Source organism: Genypterus blacodes, unplaced genomic scaffold (assembly GCF_046128005.1).
Source record: "Genypterus blacodes isolate CSIRO-AG114 ecotype Tasmania unplaced genomic scaffold, CSIRO-AGI_Gbla_v1 ptg000076l_1, whole genome shotgun sequence".
NCBI classification, from domain to species: domain Eukaryota; kingdom Metazoa; phylum Chordata; class Actinopteri; order Ophidiiformes; family Ophidiidae; genus Genypterus; species Genypterus blacodes.
Genome location: NW_027466885.1, coordinates 7,965,169 through 7,991,087, shown reverse-complemented (window position 1 = coordinate 7,991,087; position 25,919 = coordinate 7,965,169). Strand labels below are relative to the sequence as shown.

General features: G+C 47.8%; 1 protein-coding gene across 1 annotated transcript in view; it reads right to left on the bottom strand.

Moving 5' to 3' along the window:
• sema5a (sema domain, seven thrombospondin repeats (type 1 and type 1-like), transmembrane domain (TM) and short cytoplasmic domain, (semaphorin) 5A) overlaps positions 1-25,919 on the bottom strand; it is a 111,298-nt gene that overhangs the window by 84,668 nt on the left and 711 nt on the right. Inside the window, exon 2 of the mRNA XM_076158327.1 lies at positions 13,924-14,760. The gene's annotated coding sequence lies outside the window, so the exon portion shown is untranslated. The remainder of the gene's footprint in view (positions 1-13,923; positions 14,761-25,919) is intronic.

The window sequence follows — 25,919 nt, the reverse complement described above, 5'->3', positions numbered from 1 at the left end:
CGTATTCGCCTTTTAGGACTTATTTTCTGCCTGAGGGTAACGACCGTAATTGGAGGGTTTGATTTGTGTTTGACAGTCAAGATGACTGCGTTATTAGTCCTTAAACCTTGTCTGAATAACAACATTCACGTGTCTTGAGGTCAGAGGATGCATGGATTAAAAGATGTCTGCTTAATAAGCTTATTTACATCCTGGGAAAGATGAGAGGGGCGTAAATCAAATCATTTGTGCTTCCTCTTTGAAATTCAACACATTAAAGAGGCAAACTTCTTCTTTTCCTCCCTCCTCCTCCTCCCTTCATCACATCGGTGATTAGGATTCTTGCGCGACACCATAATTGCGTCTCTTCTCTCTGTGATCTGCCGTGTTTCCCCCATGAGAGAGAGAGAGAGAGAGAGAGAGAGAGAGAGAGAGAGAGAGAGAGAGAGAGAGAGGGAGAGAGAGAGAGAGAGAGAGAGAAATGTTTTGAAGATGATGGCGACGACGATTGCGGGGGCCAAACTCCCAACGCAGGGGAGGGAGGCACACATATTCAAATTCTTTCGCTTAATCGGAAATACTGAGGCCGCGTTGGGGGAAAAAAACACTCCCTCAGATCTATTGGAAAATCCAAAAAGTGAAGCAAAGTCCCAGCTGGGGGTCTAAGTTATGGATGTATTCACGTGTTGAATCCATAATAAAGAAAACCAGACAAATAACTTGACGAGGTGTTACACTTGCATGTCGAATTCTGCCTGGAGTTTGGAATGCACACATTTAAAAGCAAATCTAGAATGAAGTGATAAAAAAAATCTCCAAAATATTCACTCTAAATTATTCATGTATTTAAGCCTTCTTCTTCTTCTTCTTCTCTTTCCCTCTTTAAAGCCCCTGAGACGAGCTCCAACATGTGCTGTGGTAAATCGGGGGAGCAGAATCGGACGGGTTTGTCTCATTTAAGTAAACGTCTGATACTGCAAGTAAATAATCGGATCAATACGACGCAGTAAAAAGAACAAATATGAAATGTAGAGGGAGGACAGCAGATCTATACGCTGCAGCTCCCTCATGAATTCACTACTAGTCAAGTTACAAAGGTCATCATTTGCTTTGTATTGGAACGTTGCGCCATGGTAAAAATGTGTACAACTTGTATTTGTATTAAAAACACCAGATAAGCTAAATACTTTGATGTAAATACGCTTAGACGTGACTTTAAGCATGTAATTATACTGGAGGACGGTAATTTTGCCGCTTAATATGATGGCAAAGTAGCTTGTTGCTTCACACACACACGCACACACACGCACACACACACACACACACACACTTTTGTTTTGTTTTCATCATTATGTAAATAACGACCAGTTTGTCCTTTGTGCACTCATTAACCAACACGTGACCTCGCCGCCGAGCATTTGTGTGCAGGTACGATTCCCTCTGCCAAACAGGAAGGTCAAGGAAAGCGCTAAGTTTGGTGGTGATGTGTGTGTGTGTCGCATGGGAGAAGCTTCCATACTTTGTTGACGATGACATGAGACGAGAGGAGACATCAAACATCTGAGGAGCTTGAGAACAAGCAGGTTGGCCATTGATGATAATCACGTCTTACTAAAGCGTCGTCTCCGTCTTTGATCAACAGACACCCTGTCCTCCTTAAAAGCATGTGACCCCAGACAGACAACGTGGACGGGACGGTTAATGTGCTCTGCCAGTGTATCGTCGTCAACATCATCAGCGGGTGGGCAGACAGCGAGCGAGACACACACACACACAGTTTTAATTATGGTCACAGTGCTTTGTCAGTGGGCCACATCAGACATTTTCAAATTTGCTTTATTACACCGCAGAGGATGAGATAAACATCCTGTCTTTCCCGCCCGTCTCCCCAACCCCCCCCCTTCATCTAAATTGCTTGGGCGCCTGAGCTGCCAAACATTTATTATTTACGCAGGCGTTTGTTTCCACTTTGTAGTCGCGGCGGAGAGCGACAGATAATGGAGGGACGGCAAATAACATCAAGTGGAGCCCCAGGTGTCAGCAGATGTTAAGTCCACAGAAATGTCGCACAATGTATTAGAAAGCGATATTATAAGATGTTTTTACAGAGGATTCAGTCTCTGACACACACATTGACACACACTCACACACACTTCACAGCTCTTGTCTCAGCTGCCATGTATGACATTTGTGAGCGTCTGAATACATTATAACTAATTGCAACTCTTCCTCTAATTGGCCTAAATTCCCTCTAATTGGCCTGAATGAGGATGTAGCAAATAGAAAATCACTTTGAAGATGAGGAAGAAAGCAAAACACGGCGCGCGTGCGTGTGTGTGTATATCAAACATTCACTAAGCTGTACATTTCCACGTATCACAGATCTTTGACATTCTGCCGTCTGGGTGAAGCCACAAAGGCCGGATGAGCTGAAAACACACTCTGTCTGTGCAGGAGGAGAGGAGATGCTCAGTAATTGTTTTAAGAATGCATGTGTCAGCAGGTATAGAACAGCAAGAGTGTTTGAGCGTGTGTGCGTGTGTGGTTTCAGGCTTAATTGTCTGAGGTTTAATGAGTGTGTGTGGCGAGACAGGGGGCTGGGGGGGGGGATTTCTGATAAAAGTGAGAAGCTGTAGTGTGTGCATGTGTGTGCGGGTGTGTTAACACTCTCAACCTTCCATCGCTGCAGGCTACAAGACTAACTTGATTAGGCAGGTACAGGCTGTTACTGTGCAATCACACAGACACACACAAGGACAAACCGACATGAATGAAGCCTCACACACATACACCCACACACATCCACACACACAGACACACTTTAAAGTAAGAAACAAAGAAAGAAGTAAAGTTCCACCTCAGAAGCAAACAAAGCCTCCTAATTTGCCTCGAATGAGACTGATGAAGATGTGCAGACGCGCCTGAGGGGTCGGTGGGCGAACGTGCAGAGGAGAAGTGTTGACCCTGTGAACCTCTGACCCTTGAACCGCATCGCCCCGAGCCTTTGATGGCTCCACATCAAAGCTCTCCGTCCGCTGCTCTTCAACGCCAACGTTTTAATCCCGCGTTCTTTATTTAGCTTTCTGCTCCTCAAACTGAACAAACATGAGAGGACAGGTCGCCCACCCCCACACACACACACAAACACAAACACACACACACACACACACACACACACACACACCTAAATCTCCCGAAATGACAGCATGTATTCATTTGGCGGCATCTTCCTGAGCCATTATGAGAACAATTACAGGTTTGGGCCGTGGTTAACAACCTGCACGGCTTTCAATCCCCGGGAGTCGAACTCAAGGATCCTCTGCTGTTCACTGTGTGCCCTCCCCCACCCACCCCTCTCCTTCCCTCCATCTGGGCTCCACTGTAGGCCAAAAACAGATGTTGCACGACTGTGTGTTTGTGTGTGTAAGCAAGTGTGTCGCTCCTCGCGGGCCGTGTGTGTGTGTGTGTGTGTGTGTTTGTGTCTGCAGCAGTCTACCTCACCCAAATGTATCCATTACTGGTAAAAAAAACAAACAGCTGAGTGCACGTGTGTATGCACATGTGTGTGTGGACCTGATCCACTTGTATCACTTCATGTTCACCTCCTGCGCTCAACTGCGGCGTGCTGTGATCACTCGCACCTGCATTTCCTTGTGTATCTTTATAACCGCACTCTGTGTCCCTGCCCTGGACGAGCAGTATGTCTCTGTGTTTACATGCAGGACATTCATGCAGTACGCACCATTGTGTGATACTGCAGTACTTTTGGTACATGTCAATCAAACAGCTTTCAAGATCAGCTGATTGAACAGGCATCACAGTCCCTTTTTAAGCCATCATCTGAAGCTAATTCTATCTCATTTTCATGCTTTTACATCTGACAAAATGACCATGGCAACGCGGACAGAAGAACTCCAACGTCCCTCTGTCCTCCGCCTGTGCCCAACAACACCTTCTGACACCCTTCAGTTCACTCCAAACTCTGTTCATTCACAGAAGCTCCACGCCAACCGTCACAGCTACAGTTCCTGTTTGAAATGTGTGCAGTCAGTTGCATGACAGAACAGATTTAAGTGTGTGTGTGTGTGTGTGTGTGTGTGTGTGTGTGTGTGTGTGTGTGTGTGTGCATGACCTCACTGAGATTACGCTCCAACTTCACACTCTGGCAAGTTTGCCTGATGGCGTGTTTGCATGCGAGTGCGTGTGTACACATATATATATGAAAGTGGAGTTTTGGGCGCAAACGAGTTGTTACTGTCTGTGTGCACGCATGCATGTCTACAAGTGAGAGAGTGTGTGTGTCTGTGTGTGTGTAGATATTTATGTGCATGCATCTCAGCCAATGAATCCAACAGGGTATTGGCTTCTCCACTCAGAAGAACAGATAATACATGGAATAATGCAGACTCGCAGTGAAAAGCTCTCAAATGTGTAATAAGAGAAAAGGTGAGCGAGGCCGAGCGAGACGAAGGGAGAGTTAGGACACTGAGAGGAGGTGTTTGGGGGTCATCTCGGCTCGGATTTCTGGAGAGTGGGTTTGTAATGAGGAATAGATGAACAAAGGAGGGCGATGCAGGAGAAGAGAGAGAGAAAGAGAGAGAGTTTTTTTCCATTTCTCCCCAACATTCCCACCCACTGTGCCTCCATTACCACGGAAACATTTATTTATTATTTTCTCCCGTAAACTGCAATAACGCAACTGTAATGATCCATCGCCTCAGTGGAATGACCACATCCATCCGTACATTCACACACCTGTTACGGAACACCAAAGAAGAAGACGTGGGAGCGCAAGCAAGGGAAACTCAAGATGCCCGGAGGCCGATTTCATTTATAACATATTAAAGCTCTATGTTGCTGTCGTGGATTCACACCAGCACCTCACGAGCGTCGCCAGAGACTGAAATAAGCCATCTCAGACACACATACAAGCCAGAACGCTTTGCCAGGCCACGAGATGTTGTGGGAAATTGAGTGAGCGGCGGGTCAAATTGTTCTACTTTCAACTGATTTCCATCCAGGCCCATCAGGTAAACTGCTGCCGTTTTTTAGAGGGGAAATTTCCCGGCAAGCACGTGCGGCGCTGCCACCGTGTGCCATGCTGAAACGCGGGGGGCCCAACGCAAAGAAACACGAGGGTGTAAATGAGCCGAACGCGGGCGGGAGGAAAAAAAGTGGAGAGGGGGAGAGGAGACGTACGGCCCGTTTCTCCAGCTGGGCCTGCGGTGCCGCCGTCTGCACTTTTTCTAGTAGACCAGCTTAAACAATAACTTACTCTTCTTGGGGCTGTAAGTGTGGGCGTCTGTGTTGCAAGCGTGTGTGTGTGTGTGTGTGTGTGTGTGTGTGTGTGTGTGTGTGTGTCTAGAGGTGATAAAACTGCAGCAAGCAACATAAATAATGACTTAATGATCCCCTGCACCCTTTGCTATAATGATGACGATGGGAGTTTTCCAGCCCGGGACACCAACAGGCGAGTGCAGTGATCCACATGTGGCCTCCAGGTGAGCTCGGGCTCCAATATCTCCAATTCTTGCGTCTTAACTACCCCTCTCCCCCACTCCTGAGAGCCTGCGTGTCAATCCTTAGCCTCTATTATTATCCCACATATCCATCTGCTGCTCTCTGCTTTTCCTTAGTCAACTTGCGGAGATCTGGAACACGTGTTAAGAGCTCGCTCCTCTCAGGGGGACGAGACATCTGGGTTGATTCGAGTACAACTGCATTAATCATTCCGTGGTGTTGTGTACGCCACCAAGCGCCTGTGTGTGTGAGTATGTGTGAGTGAGTGTGTGTGAGTGAGTGTCAGAGAGTGAAAGAGAGAAGGAGACAGAGACAGTCAAAGAAAAACAGGTAATTAGGGTGAGAGAGCATAATGGCCGGAGCCAGACACGCAATTACGTCGCCCGACCGAGGCAGAAACAATATGATTTTTGTAATCCTTGCGTCACACCAGCGCCACTTTTCCAAACCAAGGCAGGCAAATATTGACACAACACCCTGCAATTCACAGCCTTTACCTTCTTCGCTGCAATCTGCCGTCAGACGGCCCCCGTGAGTGACTGATCCGGCTATTATACGCCTTCATTAAAGGCCATTTGCGCCGCCGCCTTCTTTTATTTCGCCAACACTTGGCTTTTACTGCCGTCGCTCTCCGGAAACTGTATAATTCTGTCTGAGGAACTGGGTCGCACGCAGTGATGTCGGAATGTCAACCGATTGGCGCGGCGGGATCGAGAATCAAGGAATATGAAATAATGAGCTCGTAACCTGACAATTACTGTGATTACTTCAGGTAACACCAGTGATGCTGGCAGAGACGGAAGGCGGCTAAAGCGGATATTCCATGTTATGTGGAAGTATTAATTGGGAAGGTATAGGGCGCTGGAAGAGGAGGGGGGGGGGGGAGCGTGGGTGCGGAGCTGCACTGATGACAATGTCATTGTGTGTGGAGGAGGTGTGTGTGCAGACCTGCCAAATCTGCCTTTGGGGTGTTCAAGGCCGTCACCACTGTTCCCTGCCAATTAGCTCGTGCAGTCGTTTGTGCCCACCTGCGCTGCAAAACTATGACACGGGTTTCACCATGCGGACAAAGGAGGAATTCAGGAGCCTCTCAAGAGCTCGTTTTTGATATGATTCTATCCTATTATGCTCTTATCCAAGGAGAATCATCTTCAAAACAGCCTCCATCAGTCTGCCGCTTTGTCATTATCGACCCTCGCAAAAAAAAAGAATCACGCTTGTTTGGTAGAAATTGTACAGTTTACGATATCGTGAAATGAGAATCCTCCCACACACACACACACACACACACTTTTGTCGGGTTACAGTTTACTGCGGTGAGATTTCGCTCCGCTTCAACAACGGCGTTCCATTAAGTCTTTCTGCTTCCCTTTGTACATTGTGTTTACTTGTTGCCGAGCTCGTCCGCATCTGTTAGTTGGCGTTTTAGAGCGTTTTTCTATAACGTCAGCATACAAAGACGCTACTCCCACGATTATCTCGCGAGTATAAAAGCGTTCTTCGGTTTCCTCTGGCCATTTCCTTATTGTGTTGTGTTGCTGTGTGTCCTTGTAAAAGTCAATAAAAAAAGACATCAGCCTTAACGGAGTATCTGTGTGTGCAGGGAGTTCTTCTCCTAATAAAAGTCTTGGTGGTGGGGGGGGTGAACAATATAGTTCAGGGCGCCACAGGGCCGTGCTTCAAGGAGGGCAGGGGTCTGGGGGGGCAACAAGAACGCTGCAACAAAGCGAGAGTCCAGAAGAAATGCATCCTCTGCGTGGGAGTTCCAACAGTACTTTGCAGCCAAAACAGGGAAGAAAGCGCTCCGCGGTGGAATCGGCTTCATCTGAACGTTTGTTCTGCCCGAGTTTATTTCGGTCCACTTTATACCTATTGTATCAGAGCGTCGGGGCATGCTCGCTTCACTCGCCGCCGCCGTCGGGGAAAATCGCGAGTAAAAAACTGTAAAGACTGTGCGAGGCGTTGAAAAATCATATTCATTTGCAAGGCTGGCGGTAAGGGCTAGAGGTCAGGGTCAGACGGGGTGGGGAGGTCAGGCCCGGTCAACCAAAGAGGATCTCCAAGTTAGTGAAAGGAGACAATTTCCCTTCAGTGCCGCTCAAGCCGCCCTGGTGACCTCCTGAGACCCGACGCATTTGTGCCAGAACAGATCTGCATGAGAACGAAACTGAAGAAAGAAATGAGAAAAATTAATCGTTCTGCAAGACACTGCTCTGCTCCGCTTATTGTGCTGGACGCCATTCTCTCAGCTATAGAAGACCTCCACTTGAGACAGATCTGCATCTCCTCCGTTTAGGCATTCGAGTTCTGGGAAGTGTTACCTAATGAGATGTGTGTGGAGCAGGGAGAGAGGAGAAGACGGAATTAAGCGCCGCTGGTCTAATCCGTACGTCTCAGTAGAGGAAATAGAGAACTCGGGCAGTCAATTGTTTGTACACGTCCGTTTAGAAGAACTGAGCTTCGTGAAACGCTCCCCTCCCTCCTCCTCCTCGTTTGGGTCCCACAGGGACAGTACAGAGGAGTAAGAAGGGGTAGAGACGAGGATAGCTGGCGGAACTCTTGAATGTTCTCCAGAGTGGGGGAAGAGAGTGCAACACAAGAGAGTCAAAGATGGATTTACAATAGAGACACGCTCTGGTTTCATGAACCTATATAATCAGAGCTGACGTAGAGGGACGTCTGCTGCTGGCGACACCTCTAGAATTACCGTCTACCGTCGTCTTCGGGGGCAACCTGGTCTCCCGGGTGGGGGGGGCACCTGTCTCCACCCGTATCCAGCTTTACTAACCCGGGTTAATATTCCACAACAAACTATCCGTCGAACGTGAACTCCTGCAACTTCAAGCTTTCGGTCGCATTGGACCGCCGCTGACCGCCGGGCTCATTATTCCCGACAGCTTATTCAAGACACAATGACAGGGCATTCACACACACACACACACACACATTCACAGGGGGAGAAATAATGTTTTGTTATTCACTGCCAGTGGTTTTGAATCAGACCACTGGCATCCCACAATGTGGTTTCACCTCCAGACAGAGACGGCTTTATGTCTACGCCTGGTTGGACGGTGCACACACACATACACCAGTAATGACTGTGACTCAGGAGTGTTAGGAAGTGTGTTTGTAGGGGGGACGCATTCCATTTTCTCCCTTCTTCCAACTCTCCACTCATCAACTACATACTGTTTGTATGTCCCTCTCTCTCTCTCCTCAATCTCTACCTCCCCCATAATTCCTCTCCTGCTTTTCCTCTTCCCTTTTCACAAAACCGCCGTGTCCCTCCCTTTTGTCTCGCAAATGCACGTATTTATCTTTTCACCTTTTATGCGCTCTGTCCAATCTTCCTCTCCGTCTCTTATCGCTCCTCTAATCTTTCTTTCATTCCCATTTTTTCCCTCCCCCAAACCTATGCGTCGAGTCGAGGGCCGTTTTATCTTTCGAGATGCTATCACGCACTTTCACACAAGGTCGGATAAGAAGAAGAATATACACGGTGTAATTTCGTCCTCACTCATCGTCTGTGCGCATCTTGAAAAGTGTGTGTTTTCTTCAACCATATCGCTCAGATTGGCGCCTGGTAAATGATTTCACTGCATAGATAAAGGGTTTCATTTGTGGGAGATTACAGAGGTTTCTCGTGTTTAGATCCTCGCGCTGATCAAATTAAAGCTTCTCAGGCTGTTTGGAGCTCAGATAGTTCCGCACCTGCTTTCACACCTGTGTGTGTGTTGGGTAATTTTGCCGTGACTACTAATGGCAGATGAACGGGCGAAGCGGATTCGGTCAAGATAGGTTCTCACCTCGAGCTGCAGCTGGAGAGAAGTAGAAGAAGAAGAGGAGGAAGACGCCGCCGCTGGGATTAAAGAGAAATATACGAGCTGAGCGCCACTATGAAATGATCCTCTCATTCATGTGTCAAAGTCATTCATCTTCTAGGGAAATACAGCTGTGTGAGTATGTGTGTGTGTCTATACGGTGACAACTCATGACTCATTTCACCCTTCAAATTGCCCTCTGGCACTCCATCAGTCAACAAACAAAGACCAGCAAAGCCTCTTCATTCTCTCTGCCTCAATCTTCTTAGTTTAAAATCTGCTCTTCACCCCTTTATGTCTGACTCATTACTCCTCATCGCACAAACACCCACACACAAAACACACACACACACACACACACACACACACACACACACACGCACACACACACGCACACACACACGCACACACGCACACACGCACACACAGACAAAGCAAGCTGACAACAATCGTGTCTCCTCTCGTCGCAGGTCGGGATCTGTTCCCGTTTAACCCCTCGAACATCCACTTGAGACAGAGCCGACAATGAAGAATGGAGCGGTGATGCAACCCAACGCTGATTTAAGCTGCGTTCATTCCCTCCGACGCGAGGACACAAATGTGGATGGTGCACACAAACTGCTTATTAATTACAACTTCCCTGTGCTCCCTTATGCAGTGTCAAATCAGAACACTCACTCCAAGTGAGTGTGTGTGTTTGTGTGTGTGTGTGTGTGTGTATGTGTGTGTGTGTGTGTGTGTGTGTGTGTGTGTGTGTGTGTGTGTGTGTGTGTGTGTGTGTGATGTGACTTCCATCATCGTTGCATATGAGAGTGTGTCTTGTCAAAACTCTACTGAATTAAGGGTTTCTACACATATCCTGAAAATTTCAAAAGTTGGAGATGTAAGTGTGGGCACGCTTGTATGACTAATTTTGCAGAATTTTGCTTGAATAAAATAAACTTTTAAAATAAAATTTTCCAAAACTTGAGATAAAGTTTTTCTTTTTAACACCCTTGAGCAACAAAGAGCAGCATCAAGGCAAAATCAAGGTTTTTTTTACCCGGCAACAGCACTAATGTCTGATATTATCTCAGAGCTTTTACCGTAAACACAATCAGTGTGCATAGAGAGGCACAGCAGCAGAGGTAAAGGGGAGCACGAAACACGAATACCTGAGTACTTTGATGCGTTGTACCTGTGTGTGTGTGTGTGTGTGTGTGTATATGTGTGTGTGGAGAAGTTTTCCAGACCCTGGTCCTCCCTGAGATGACCTTGGCAGAGAGAACTTCGATTCTCTCTGTATGCCAACAACACCGTCACACTGACTTTTATGAGGATAAACAACAGATGCCACGGGGCTCCGCTCTGCATTCCGACTCAATATAGCTCCTGACCCATCTCTATGGCAACCACCCTGACACTTTGGCCTTTACAGAACAAGAGTGGCGCGGATGATAAACATTCATTTCACCAACATTTTCATTTCCTTTGTCACTGACGGACACTCCACTCCACTCCCCTGCAGGAAAGCATGCGAGTAGTCATAGCAACGCGGGCCCATCTTAGAAAGTGATCAAGAGTGGTGGAGGACCAGAAGAGAGCGCACGGCGGGCATTTACACGCACCCGGGGCAAGTTTCCCTGTTATACTGCTGCAAAAGCTGCGGAAAATAAGCATAAATATCAGGGATCGGTGTTCGGGAGTGGCAAGAGTCGAGAAATCAGAGGTGGCTGGAGGGACGAGATAATGGCAAAGTGGCTGTGATGTATAAATAGCCGGTGGTCGTGAGAGGACAAAGCACAGTGGGTGTGGAGGGGGGCAAACCACTGGACTGTTTGTCCGAGTCCCCAACTTTATTTGCACGGGAGCAATAAATCAGCGGCAGAGAGGAGGATCGGTTTCCACGGCGCTCACAACCAATAAAACTCTGACCTCTTTTGTGACTTTTGTGAGGGCTTTGGGCCAAGAGACAAACAATCCCACGGCTCCGTCTTGCTTGTGTCAGATAAATAAGTAACCAAAAAGGGGTTTTTAAGTGCGCGGCGGGGCCAGAGGGTAATGGCTGTTTAGTTTACACGTGCATTAGAATGCCCTTCGCTTTCATTTCCCCAACAGGGTTTAACCTACTCCCCCGGGGAGCGATGCTGCATCACAAAGAGCCCACAACAATGGGCATGTCATTCAATTCGTTCCCATGGCGACGGCGGGCGACCGCCGAGGCCGGGGTCACTTTAATCACGGAATTCTCCGGGCTGGGACTAATTGTCGTGTTTGTGCTGGTGTTGTGTCAACGTGCGGGCAAATTCCCAACGCAGTGCAAATATCAATCACGCTAATCATATGCTGCTGCTCCTCACAGGCTCTGGAATGTGCGGCTGCTCTCTCAAGACTGACGACTTGTATATGCAACACGCTCCTGCTCATCGCTCTCACATGATGTGTTCAGGCCCCCACAAACACACACACACACGCATAAAGTGTTTATCTAGCACTTCAGTTGCGATATAAACTGGCATCTTTTGCCAAAAGGCATCATGTCAGAAGATTCTCTTGATTCAGCACTTTACCCATAATCAGTTTCTCTACCGTCTTGGATTTCTCCTCCATCTTTTCTGCCACTTTCCCTGAGGGAGTTGGGCATCCGAACACCTAATAAAGGGCGGGAGACCGAGACGAATGTAATTCTACCATCTGGACGAGGGTAGGTTTTTTCCACTGGTGAGCGCAGTGTGACAGGACAGCAGTCACAGCGTCCTCACGGGACTAAGGCCGAAGGATCAGTGAGGGCAAGCCGACTGTTTATCAGCTTTCAAGTCCCACAACATAGCATGACCGAAACAACCACAGAGCTTCATGAATACAAATGGAAGGAAAACAAGGATTCTCAGCGTGCTTTGCACCTTATTCAAAACCAAGAGCACAGCTTTCTAAACAGGCAAATGCATCAGACATGAACATATCCTCATGAAAACATCATTTATTGAACCATTATCTCAATAGTGAGGATCAGAGTTCATCAGCCTGCACGCGCCAATTAGCTCAAACACCTTAACAGGTGTAATTGATACATGTTTCCCATCCCAGTGAGTTCGCATATAGCTTCTCTCACTGTATATATATAATTCATCTGTAACACTGTCATGTTCCTGTGTGACAGGTAGTACAACTGCAACACCTTCAGCCTGAGAGCATAAAGGCTATGATTTGGAGTAGTTGGTGGCGTGTGGAGCTTATTTTCCAGCGATATTGCAGCAAAGTTAAAAAAACATAGGTAGAAAGAACCCTTCCAAGGACTCAGCAGCGGATCTGGTGAGATTACAAGTACAGTGGAGAGAAGATCTACTGAACATCAGCACACTGGCACATCTCGTTAGTGCCGTTAAATTGGAAATACTAGCGCTTCACGGCAGACAACGAGCACGTCCAGTAAATGTCACATGTTTTCATGTCCCACACTATGACAATCATCACCACAGCAAACGGCACGGAATCAAATGAATGCATGAAGACGTTTAGACAGGGACAACACTTAAAAGTCACACATCAACGCAGGAACAATAACACTCACTTACTGACGGCTGAATCAAGATCTATACTGTATATATGGGGCCGCAGTAGCTCAGTCCATAGGGATTCAGCTTGGGAACCGGAGGGTCGCCGGTTTCAACCGTATGGACCAAGTAAGCAGACTGGTAGCTGGTGAGTTGCCAGTTTGCCTCCAGAGCACTGCCGAGGTGCACGTGAGCAAGGCACCGAGCCCCCAACTGCTCCATGGGCGCCGTATAATGGCTGCCCTGCACCCCCTCTGTAATGCATGTGTTTGTGTGTGTGTGATATGAGGGGGTGCAAGATAAGTTTCAGTTGCATGCGATTTGCCTTGAATTGCATGCAAAACGATGAGTAATAAAGTATCTTAATTGGAAGTCGCTTTGGATAAAAGTGTCTGCTGAATGACTGTAAATTAAATTAAATATAAATATCAGCATAACATAATAAGCTGGGGTGGGGGGTGGGGGGGGGGGGGGTGTGAGGAAGCTTTATGGATGAACTTTACATTTGTGCTGCGGAGGCATTGACATTTAAAGAGCCGGGGTTGTGGCGTTTTGTAAAATACATAAAACATTTCCATAAGTTGTATTAATCAGCACCACTAATTTTGTTTCCCCAAGCGTTTTTCTACTCTACTGCCATTAACTGCAGCCAAACATTATGAGTACGATTGATTGATGACTCAAACAAAACCTATAATCACACATAAGATACCAAAAAATACAAACAAAAAGGCCAAAAACAAAAACAATGTTTAGAATAAAAGAAGATTTGATCTGACAGGACCTGCTGAGGGTTACACTCTGTCCCAGCGACACCAAGCGGTCAATCGCCACATTGCATTACCTTCAAACTTGTGGAAACTGATTTTCTGACGCGATACAATTGTGTCAATGTGTGTTTTCTCGCGTTTAACAGACGCATTTAAGCAGGTGAACGAATTTGAACATGGTGATTGAATATTTTACGTTCAAAATACACGTTTGGGAACAAAATCACCGTTTAGAAGAAGAATAAATGGAAGTGCGCAACGGTGAAATAGATAGATAGTAAAAATAAAGAGGCAGCTTACCGAGTGAGGTGCCCAGCTCCCGGTCATCTAGCAGGGGGCCAAGCTGCGTGCGGTGTCCGGTGAAGAGTGGAGGAGCAACACAAATAAAAAGGATCTGCTCGGTGGAATATCCTTACTCCGGCTCCGGTCTTTTTGGAATAAAAGGAGACAAAACTCCTGCTCCTTCTTTCCCCTTCTTTTCCTTCTCCGCAGATTCCGTGTGCGTGCGCTCGCGGTCCTCAGCGCAGCCCCGTCCGTCTGGTCCCGAATGCGAGAAGAAGCGCTCCGTGCTGACGGTGAAATCGGACACCGCACGGTCGTTCTGCGCCACACAAACACACACACTCTCACACACACACGCACACACAGGCGAGCTATGCCTCCGCTCCTCAAAGGGGAGGGAGAGAGGACACACACTCTCCGAAACACACAGACACACGCACACAAGTAAACAACTTTTGCTTGAATCGCTCGGTGCCTGCGCAGTGGAGAGGAGGACGCGTCCGGCGGCGCTCTCACCGGTCACATTGAGCTGCTGCTGCGTTGCTCGGCGGATGAAGGGTAGAGAGAGAGAGAGAGAGAGAGAGAGAGAGTGTGTGTGTGTGTCTGTGTGTGTGTGAGAATGATAGAGAAAAAGAGAGAGAGAGAGAGAGAGAGAGAGAGTTAGTGAAAGAGTGTAGGCGCTCCCACCACTTCTGTTCCTCTGCGCGTCCACTCTTCATCATCATCATCATCAGTTGAGCGGGCGGGCGGAGTAGAGACGTGGCAGCGGCGCACAGCTGTCCTGCAGGTGGACAGAGACATCTTCACTCTCAGGCAGGGACGCGGCCATTGAAGGAGGATTCCAGGGGCAAAGAACTATAAGGAGGAAGGTGCAAGTTGAAAACCAGCGAACACTCAACTCAATAAATGCATTACAGCAGTGGTTCCCAAACTTTTTCTGCAGGGTCCCCCTTTTATAGATCAGAAGGATTTCACGCTCCCCAATATGTCGGTCTGGACGCTTATTGTCCTGCAGCAAGACGAAGAAGAGAAGAAGAAGCGCGTCATTCATTTACCTCAGGCGTTACTTATTCAAATCGATCTTCCGATCCCGCGCTGCGCCCCCCTGCAGTACGTGCCCCCCACTTTGGGAACCACTGCATTACACAATTTACAACTTTATTATTTTTTGGACTGGACTGGAGGACGGTCAACTATTTGTCCCTGCTTCTTTCCTGCAGTAGTTGTGTCCCTTGGCAGTCCAGTGAGGGCTGAGGAAACTGTAAGTGGTAATAATTGTGTAGCTCCTATGTAAAAATACATCTTCCTGCACTGGGACTGACAGAAAGCAGGCAGACATGGAGGAGTAATGTTCTCTTACAGTATCTCCTCTAAAGCACAGAACGTTCCAGAACCTGCAGGATGCAGTGGCGCCTGCAGAACATTTTCCCGGGGGGGCAGACAGGGCGCGAAAATCTTGGGATGGCGACGCCAGCACCAGCAAGTGCGCGATAGTGTGAGGACACTGGGGGGACCTTCCATCACACCGCCACTGGCAGGATGGAGCCAAAGAGGTTGATGAGCTGCGGCCTGTGTCAGTGCAGAGGTGCGTTGGATTTGCTGCTACACCTCTTGGATGGACCCACAAAACAGGAGCCGTCTTTGGACTTGGTGTTTGGCCCAAGGGCACCTCAGCAGAGGGGGATAAACGCTTCAATGACCTGTTTATCTATCAACCAATGACACACACACACACACACACACACACACCTTTAGAACAGCGAGAGTGTTTGTCTCAGCGACGGACACATTAAGTCAACAACAGGCCATTAATACGCCTCCTCATTGAGAGGAGCGTGCCTGCCCGGGTGAATGCTTCAGCTCCCTTGGATCCGCATCTAAATTCAAATCAGGTGATTTTCATAAAAATGCAGCAAACCACAATGCAGGCGAGTTAAAGCCCAGATTTACATTTCAAATGGCCTCCCTCCAACCTGCCCGCTGCATCAATCTGGGAAGTGTGTGTGTGGATAACCTCTTCGTTTGCCTTAGGAAGCAGAGGCGACGGCAGCAGCTCTGTTTTCTTGAATATCGGATTGGATGAAGACATTAGAGGCTGAAAGCAGCTAAAGTGGCTGATAACTAAAAGTGCTTTTGACCGTGCTGTGACCCGCACTGTGACCTGCTGCAGAACTTTTCTCCACACTATGAATTTCCTCTACTTTCCAATATGTCCCCGATATCTCCAGAGTGAGATCTGAGCCTTCTTCTTCACCTTCTTCTAGTCTTTTAAGTCGCCCTCAGTGAGATTCATCAGGCAGCATATTTGAGTGAGCCATCAGAGAGGAAAAAAAGGCTCACTGATGGATGATTGTGAGTCCATTAGTTCATGATGGACAGTCTGGGACAGGGGTATGAATCAGACCTGCAGTGGCATTCAAGCCTCACCTGGTGTGTGTGTGTGTGTGTGACTGCCTTTGTTGTGCCGGATTCCAGTTTTGATGTCAAACTAACTCAAGTTGCCAGGCAACCGAAAAATAAATAAATTTCAGAAAGAACCTTGTGTATTTCACCTGGACCGCCTATCTAACTTCTCAGCGAGGTGTGTGTGTGTGTGTGTGTGAGAGAGCATGTTTATCCCTTGGCTTTTGGAGAAATAAAACGGAGCTCTCTCAGTGACCAAACAGTGTTTTCAAAGTAACGTCACGATGAAACAAACCGAAGGTCGACTTTCATCTCTATGAAAAAAAATTGTTCGGCAAAGAGTGCAGAATATTACCTTGAGAATATTACCTCACGAGTGTGTGTCTCCTCATTGTGTTTGGTGCATACGTGATGACTCGTGTGTGTGCGTGTGCGTGTGTGTGTTCGTTCCTGTGGCGATACGAGCAGCTGGCCCAAGCTCTCGCTTTGATGCCAAAACTCTGCTGACCGTGGCAGCGCCCCTGTATCCCTTCATCAAACGGGCCATCTGTCATGCAGTCTCTCAATCCCCGGGTCAGCTCACGGCCCGCGCACATCGCCGGCCGGGCCGCCGCCGGGACGAGGAGTGACAACACAGGGATAAGAAAAAGAAACACTTACTCATAAAGGCTGCGCTTATACAAGTGGAGGCTCAGACGCAGGCAGGTGAGAAATATACTCTACTATGCATGTGTGTGTGTGTGTGTGTGTGTGTGTGTGTGTGTGTGTGTGTGTGTGTGTGTGTTCAGATGCCTGTTTGGATGAGTGACCTTATATTTGACTGATTCAGAGGGGAGAGAGAGGGAGAGATGTGCAAAACGCTGCAGTCATTCCTCACTCTCAGCCTCATACCTGCAGACTCAATGAGGCATCCCTCATTGCGGCGGGGGCCAGAGCCGTGCGATTCCTCAGGCTTACTCAGCCTTGCCGGCAGGATGGCGGGGCCCTGTAGCGCCGGAGCTCTTAAAAAGTCTACTTCTGCCGTCACGCTTCACGGAAAAAAGGATTGGGCAATGAAGCCGCCGCTGACGCGTCTGCGACGGGGGGGGGGGAACGAGGGTGGGAGTCGCCCTGTGCGTATTAGGGGGGCACACCAGAACTATGAGGAGTTTGTGCCGGCGGATGCTACTTGAAGGAGTTGGACCTGCCCTTTATAGGTCACACAGATCACACCCAGATGGTCGCAACTGAAGCGTGGACTCCCATCTCCATCATATCCTCGACGACCCGCAGTTTCCAGCCCACATCGTCCCACTGCTGCAGTGTGGAGACGGTGATGGCGCGTTAGAGGGGTCCAGGCCATATAAAGGCACTAATGAATGAACAGGATGAGGTAATTAAATGCAGCACCAGAGTCCAGTGGGTTCATCTTCTTCTCTGCTGAGACTCTGCCCAGCTCTTATTACTCTTCATCCTCCCCTCTATGGCCCTTGATGGATAGCAAAAGGAATCAGGCTCCTAGTTGGACTTTTCCCCCCTCTTCTTCGTCTTCTTCTTTATTGTCTTTTCTTTGTGCGTATAGGCATTAATGAAACGGCAAAGTTAAAGGTTGGAAAAAGGACAAACTCTGGGGAATTCAATCATGGGACGTGAAGGTTTGGACGCCGTAGTTCACGACACCCACGGGCGGTTTGGAGATTGCTGCGCATTCATTAATGTCAAAAATGAGCAGGCCGAATACACGTGTGTGTGTGTGTGTGTGTGTGTGTGTGTGTGTGTGTGTGTGTGTGTGTGTGTGTTGGCCCTGATATCAGCTGATCACACCAAAACATGCAGTCGTCTGTTGTTACTCAGTGTGAAGAAGGCGTTTCAGTCAGTAGCTATTTAAGCGAACGCAAACAATGCAAAAGCGACCCTGCAGCTAAGTGGATCGAAAAATAAAGTCACCCATGTAAATACTGAAGGCACTTTTAATCCACAGAAGCGGCGTCGGGGGGGGGGGGGAATGAGCCGCCATCTCCCACCCATTGTAATCTTCGAACGTCACACCCTGAATTTAAAGAGGAACACAGCTCGGATAAATAATGCATACTGTCTTATTTACTGGGCTGAGAGTCCTGCTCGCAACTGTAATTTCCATTTACGACACATAGCTGCGGTATTTAAAGAAGTCACTCTGTGGAATCACACACACACACACACACACACACACACACACACACACACACACACACACACACACACACACACACACACACACACACACACACACGTCTCAAATCCCCAATGGGAATCTTATCCGCATCAACTCGCTGTGGCCATTTAACTTATTACATCACACACATCTGACTGGTGATGATGATGATGATGATGATGGGTGAACAGTGACCACCGGACCAACACATCCCCCATCATCCCTCCCTCCTCGTCCCACAGCCAGAGGGACGATTTATGAGCAGATCCATGCACACATTACTATAGAGAGAGAAACACACACACGTCCACTGGGTTGTTATCACATATGGACCATTTTAATTAGTAACGGCATGGCTGAGCTATGATTGACAGAAAGCTGATTCTATCACAGCAATCACCCTGACCTGCGTTGACCTCCTCGAACTGCTCCTCTCTCTCGCCACCAAATATAAACTTTTGATTAAAGCCGAGCCTCCACTTTCGTGAAACGTCGAGTCAGTTCATCAGAGGCAGGGGTGGGTGTGGGGGTGGGGGGGTGTGGGTATGTGGGGTGGGTGGGGGGGAGATGCACCTGCAGTAAGGAGCCCCGACGCCGAAACTCGGCTGACTCGGCTGTGATTCAGGGATGCTGGGCTGGGTTCCATTTCTTTAACACGCCTTCTTTAAACGCACCATCCTGTGTGGAGGTTTAAGCTGACTCAAACATCGCGAGCGGAGCAGATGGACGAGACGGCAGACAAGCGGTGAACAAAGCTATGTTGCGTGCGATGTTTAATAGTGTTCGCCTTTAAATGTTGTCTCATCTTTATGGAGCAAGGACAGCATGAATACTTTCCATTTATCCTTCCGTTCCTCACTGGGCAGAAGGCAATTTGTTTCCTTCAACAAAGCTTGTGTTCCCAGGGTGGATTCCATGGCCTCTCGTCTGCTCACACACACTGCATCGCTACCGACCACACACGCACACACGTCTTCATCCTCACTAACACACCTGTATACACATTCACTACCTTTCATTCTCTCAGGCAGACTGACAGAGAGCGTGTGTGTATGTGTGTGTGTGAACCTTGATGCACTTTAAGCAGGTGTACACAGAAAAATCAAGATTGGTCTTTCCACTACGCTGAATTTCTATCTCTGGAGTGTTGGAGGCCTTGATGTATGTATGTACACATGTCCTCGGTCTGCAGAGGCAAAGCCAACACGAAAGAGGAGCTTTGTACAGTTTGGCTGAAGCTGATGTATCGTTCATATAATACACACTTTCATCAACACGGCTGCATTAAAGGACAGCTTAACTTACATTGCCTGTAATCACACCAAGTACCACAATATTGGGGGCGGCAGTGGCTCAGTCTGCAGAGTGACTGGAAGTTTGAGTCTCAGGAAGGACCCAGATAAACTGGAGCTGGTGGCTGGAGGGATGCCAGCACTGCCTGGGCACTGCTGAGGGCCCTTGAGCAAGGAACCTAATCCTTTCCTTGAGCAAGGAACCTAACCCCCATATTGCTCCCAGCCCCTCTCACTCGGCACCCCTCCACAATTTGTATACAGACCTTGTTTGCATGGGGGTGTTACATGTGTGTGTTGTGTTGTATTGTGTGTCTGTGTAGCACAACAATGTGCATAGTGAGGGAAATAGTTTCCCCTCGGGGATAAATAAAAAGTGTTTTTATTTCTCTTTCTATTACCAGTTTATATTATTTTCCGTGATGCAGTTGTAGTTTTCATGATGAGCTGGCAGCACAGTGGAGGAAGAGAAGTCACATGTCAGCAGAAATGTAAACATCTGTCCTCTGTGCAAGAAGAAAAAAAACAGATCTGACGGTAAAACGCGTGTTTCTGTCTTGGTTATGTGAGGTCAGTGTTGGAGGATTAGATGAGGAGGAAGAAGAAGAATCTCTCAGGTCACTCGCACTTTCCTCCATCTTTGAGCAAAGTTTTATAACTTTATTTCAAAGCAGCGAACGCATCGGCCAGGGGTCAAGCGACTGCAGGCGAGCGCTAAAGTGAAGAGCGGCGAGTGCCATCTTTCTCATCCCGCCCGCCAGCCGCTGCGATACTGAAAAACACCAATCCAATGATGGAGCAAGAAGACGGCGAGGAAGAAGACGGCGAGGAAGGAGACGGCGAGGAAGAAGACGGCGCACTGGCTCACAGATATCCTTTTATTTGCTTTTAGCGGCTTGCGTGCCTTTCGACCCGCCGTCGTTCTACACTATTACGCATCCAAACTACAGAAAATCAGCAGGATGTAAGAGATTGAATAGAGTACAGAGCAGAGCAACAATCTAGATTTAAAGCAATACGGGCGTGGAGAGGAGCAACTCAGATGAGATACTTCCACTACTTTCTAGCACTTTTCCTGAAATCGGAAGGTTTTTACGGCCTGCTTTCGTTAGCGAGCAGAGGTATTTATCCGCTCCTGAACTCGTTTTCTTCAGAGCATAAACTCACCGTGAATACTACAAGCTGTCTTGCTACAGACTTTTGAAGGATTAAATATTTATTTGGACCGATCCATTATTAATTCAGACATTCATCAGACATTTGGGCGAGTCCGCAGGATGAATGGAGGAGTTGGAGGACCTCTGGTGTTTAGACGAGTACCGCCGGCTTTTATCTCATCAGAGTTTTTCCGGCGCGCCGCCGTGATGAGATTGTTAGAACGTGGCGGTATCGGCAGGCGAAACCAAATGCTAATTACGCCTCCGCGGTATCCCGGAGAGCTCTCCCTCAGGATCCAAGCTTTGTGTCCCCCCAGCGTGATGTCTCAGTTTGGGATAAACAGCGAGAAGATGAATGAACAGCGTGGCGCCGGCGCTAACTGCACACACACTCGCCGACACGTATATCCGCACAGCAGCCACACAGGCTCCCATCAATCCTGTAATTGATTGCTTAATTGCTCCAAATTCTTGATCGGTGCCCCCTACTGGCAAACTTGCGTCACCTTTGGGATTTGAGGGATTTGTGTCAACATTTCCGCCCTGTTCGCCTGTGGTCTCCTTCACCCCCTCCTCCCTCTCTTCCTCTGCTTTTCTGCAACTCGTCTGCAGACCGTGAAGCATGAGATTGGATTTATAGTGTAATGGAATAAAGCACATTGTTTCTCGTCTCAGGGAGGCAAGCAGAGCCGATAAAACCCCCAGCCTTCCCGGGGCTGGGAAAGTTGATCAAAAGCCTCGAAAAGGAAGGGATTGGGTTTTTTCTCTCCTCCTTGTCGAGTTTACCTCCGCCGAAACCCTTCCGACATCTTTTGGTCTGGCCCCGGCGCCGTAGCTATTGATCTGTCCCGCTGTCAATTACGCGAGGCGCGGGTCAGGTAGAGGAAAAAGAAAAAAGAGCGGCGGAGACTAACAATAACTGAGGTCATCATTAAGAGATCAAAGGCTCCGGCGTGACGGGTTTACTGTTATCCCAAGAGAGCCTCGCCAGGGAGTAAGCATTGAAACCGACGCTGTGAAATTCATACTCTCAGCTCAGGTCATTGTTGTGGCAGCTACGATGAAGATTACTCAGCAGTCTTTGTGTTCACGCCATCGCAGGCTGAAACTTAATGAGGGGGATTTAATTGATCTCTTTAAGATCTACAGAATGCCCGTTTTTCTCCTCCACGTTCCCATTCACCCCGCTTCCATTTCGGTGAATAGAAACGTCATTATCATTTAATTAACCGCTTTCTGCTGCGATAAGCATGACTAGCACATCTGCTGCAGCTACAAGGCCCGCCAACGCCGTGGCAACGCAGGTTTATTTTCCATACGGTGGAGGCAGAGAGGCGAGATTTGCGCGGGACGCGGCGCCGACTGGAGAAGGTCAGATCCCGGACTCCTCCCGACACAAACACTCTGTCCCGCACTTCAATTTATGCCTTTGACTTTTCCGTGGTCTCCATATCGCCGCGTTAATGCACAGAGTTAATAACCATCTAATTACACACACACGGCTCGGGACTGAGAGCTGCAGGTACGGCAGTCTGGGAGTAATGCGGCAATTACAAACGCAATTATCATTTAAATTGCGTTGTAATGTCTCCTGCCCTCATCCACAGAGTGGCGGCGCATCGTCCTTCACCAGGCCCTCCGCATCCCACAAACACACCTCAAAAGGAATATCACTGATACGAATTATATACATCTTATGAGAGCATGACGTGGGGAGACGGGCCGACTCTGCAGCAGTAAACACCATTTCCAGCCTCTTGACTTGAGCCAATAACAGCTTTCATGTCTGTGAAATTAGTTTATCAGTTCATTTCTCACCCCTTTCCGTTTCCCCTCTTCTTCTTCTTCGAAACAGACATGAAACTCGACTCTTCTTCTCTTTTTGAAAGTATTTGCAGGCGGACGCAGCCCTTTTTCTGACGAACACTATCAAATAATAATGATGCAGCAGAAAATCTAAGCAGCTCCACTTCTACTCCCTCTTACTCCTTGTGCACACTGAGTGTTAACATGCTGTTCTAGATACTGTGAACCTCCTACTCAGCTACATCAACACACTTTAAAAATTAGGCTAAATAACATAAAGGGATGGTGATAAACCCCTTTAAGAGACGGACGACATTAACACACTAACAGATTTTCCAACCTGAACAACTAAAGAAGTTAATGGCTCTAAATAAGGAAAGTCAGCAAACAACACGGCTAAATCAACCAGGGGCCCTCATATTACCTGACGCCTTACTCTAAAGAGATATAAGAGCGTGGACTCACCCTGAGCATGGACAGCTGCTGACCAATCATATTGTTTCTCATATAGAATCTTATTAGACGGAATCACATCAGCACAGTCAGCCAAGACGCTGCAACAAAGTGTGAGTGGACCCTTCCATTGTAATTAGTATGATGGAGCACTGTGGTGTGTACAGTATGCGAGTGGTACACACACACGCACCTTAAGCATATCTCTAACTCCCTGACGTCTTCACACACACACACACACACACACACACACACACACACACACACACACACACACACACACACACACACACACACACACACACACACACACACACACACACACACACACACACACACACACACGATGGCAGCATAAGCAGTCCTGGCGTGTAAAGTTGAGCTCTGCATAGTCAATGTGAGCGGCTCTGACTGGCTGTCATCTCCACTGGACTCACACTCAAGTGTGTAAGTTTTCCCTCTAAAAGCGGCTCCGGTTACTCAGCTCGCACGCCTCAGCTCGCACATCGGGATCTAATTAGAATGTAAATTCGCGTTAAGCCGATAACTGAGAACAACGGCCCTCTCAGTTCTTTTCAGGGCGCCGAGCAGGAAGCATCTCATTCCACAGCATCTCGGATGTTGTCGAGTCGGAGCTGCAGGTGAGCATTAAGGCCTCACCTGGAAAAAGGTTAGATTTGCATAAGGTCGGAGGTCAGTCGTATTAAGACATGGCGTCTCCTCAGCCAGGATGCCTGCGCCAAAACAAACTCCCCGATATGAAGGACTTTGTTTCGGCGAATCAGAAACTCCTCCAAACATCTCTGATCCTGCTGAGGGAACAGAGGGACAGATGGAGCCGTTTGCCTGCGAGGGCCGGCAGCGAGGCGAGCGGCCTACCCTCTGAATGAGAGTCTCTAATTTTCCCTTTCCATCGGAGCGAGTGTGAGTCACAAGCTCGCTGCTTACAGGAGGGAGACAACTTTGGGGATTTAAGATGCAAAATATGTTGACTGAAAGAAAACACGTTTCTGGGCAGAAGCGTCGCCTGTGGCAGCGAGCAGAAGCCTGAGGAGAGACAAGCGGCGGGTCACATCCAGCACCAAGCCCATGTTACATTAAGAATATTAACCACTATTAACATGAAACACAAACCACTGCTTAGCTTCACCAGGTGCTCAGCTGTCCCTCCTGACACGCAGACCTCCTCACTTATCCTGTCATCGCACGCAGACGCTGCACTCTGGGATCATATCTGCTGAGGAGGACCGACCGACCATCATGTTTTCAACATTTCACGTTGATGGCGGCAGGTTAAAAAGACCTCCTGTGTGTCTGCGTGCGTTTGCAGTCTATTACGCTGACATTTGACTTTAAATGCAAACTCGCACTCCGTTACACCCCTGAGGGTTTGATATAACATCTCTCTCTCTCTCTCTCTCTCTCTCTGCCTCTCTCATATGCTTATCAATACTATTTTGTGCTGGTAAACGATTCAGATCTCTGGAGAACCTGACGGATCCTCAAAAACAGCAAAGACGACGATTCTATATGTTCCATCACCTAGATTTTATTCTCATACCAGCGAGCAGACTTCACGCACAGAAAACCACTCATGTGCCACTGAAATGCCACAGCAACAGTTTACAAAAATGTTTCATCTCTTATTTGACAGTTTGACAGCCACCACAGAAACAGTGCAGCAGTCGGGGAGGGGGACGGTGACAGACAGAAGCAAACTGTATGTTCTCCCTGCATAAAAATGTCTTCTATAGTCTTTGGAAGAGAAGATTAACATAAAACTGTGCAGACATGGTTCTCCCTCTCGAGAGCATCTGATCTTTGGCAATATCCGAGCAGATGTGAATGTTTGGATTATGGTCCAAACTGGGCCATGTCGGTGCTTAAATAAATTCGCCACAAGCTTCTTTTTCTCTTTAGTGGAAGGAAAATAAATCAGTAAAACAATCTGGATGCAAATTGAAAATGAGACTTCAAAAGCAGAAAAAAAAAGGGATGAAGGCGTCCAGACAGGCAGAGGAGGAAATCTGTTTGCAGTTAAATGATCTGAGCAAGACTCATTAACTTTGTCACTGCTGTTGTGTTGTGAGAAATGTGACGCCGCTGTTGGAGGAGTTGAATATCAAGCGACAGGAAACTCAGCAGTGTAACATCTCATCTATGGTGCGGCGTGGGAAATGAGATTTAAGGTGGTATGGAGGTTTTCTTGCTGAATTACTACCGTGTGGCATTTTTTCACGCGCATACCGCGTCCTCTGATACACACACAAGTACCACACACGCCCACTGACAGACGGTAATGGAGCCCCGACTATTGTATTTCTCAAACCGGCCTTGACGGCAATCATTTTCTGTTTAAATACGAAATCATACGGCATCCTTGAGGTGCTGATTTGCGTTGTGTACATTCTACACAATAGGGCTTGAGATGCAAGTGATTTGTGAAGTGGGCTACATGATGGATTGCGGCCGCCGTTTCTGAAAATGCAAATATTTCCTCAGATCACATAAATTACTCAGGCGCATAATTCCGCATATAGTTATATCAAACACACGCTGCTTGTCGGACTATATAAATATTCTTAACCTTGGCACTTCTTGTACAATGTCGTATAAGAATATATGAGTAGAGACGGATCACCTCACAGCATCTTAAGTGAAGGAATTAAACATTACAGCTTACATAACGTAAACAAAAGTCTATGTGCCTCATCACAGCATCTGTACATA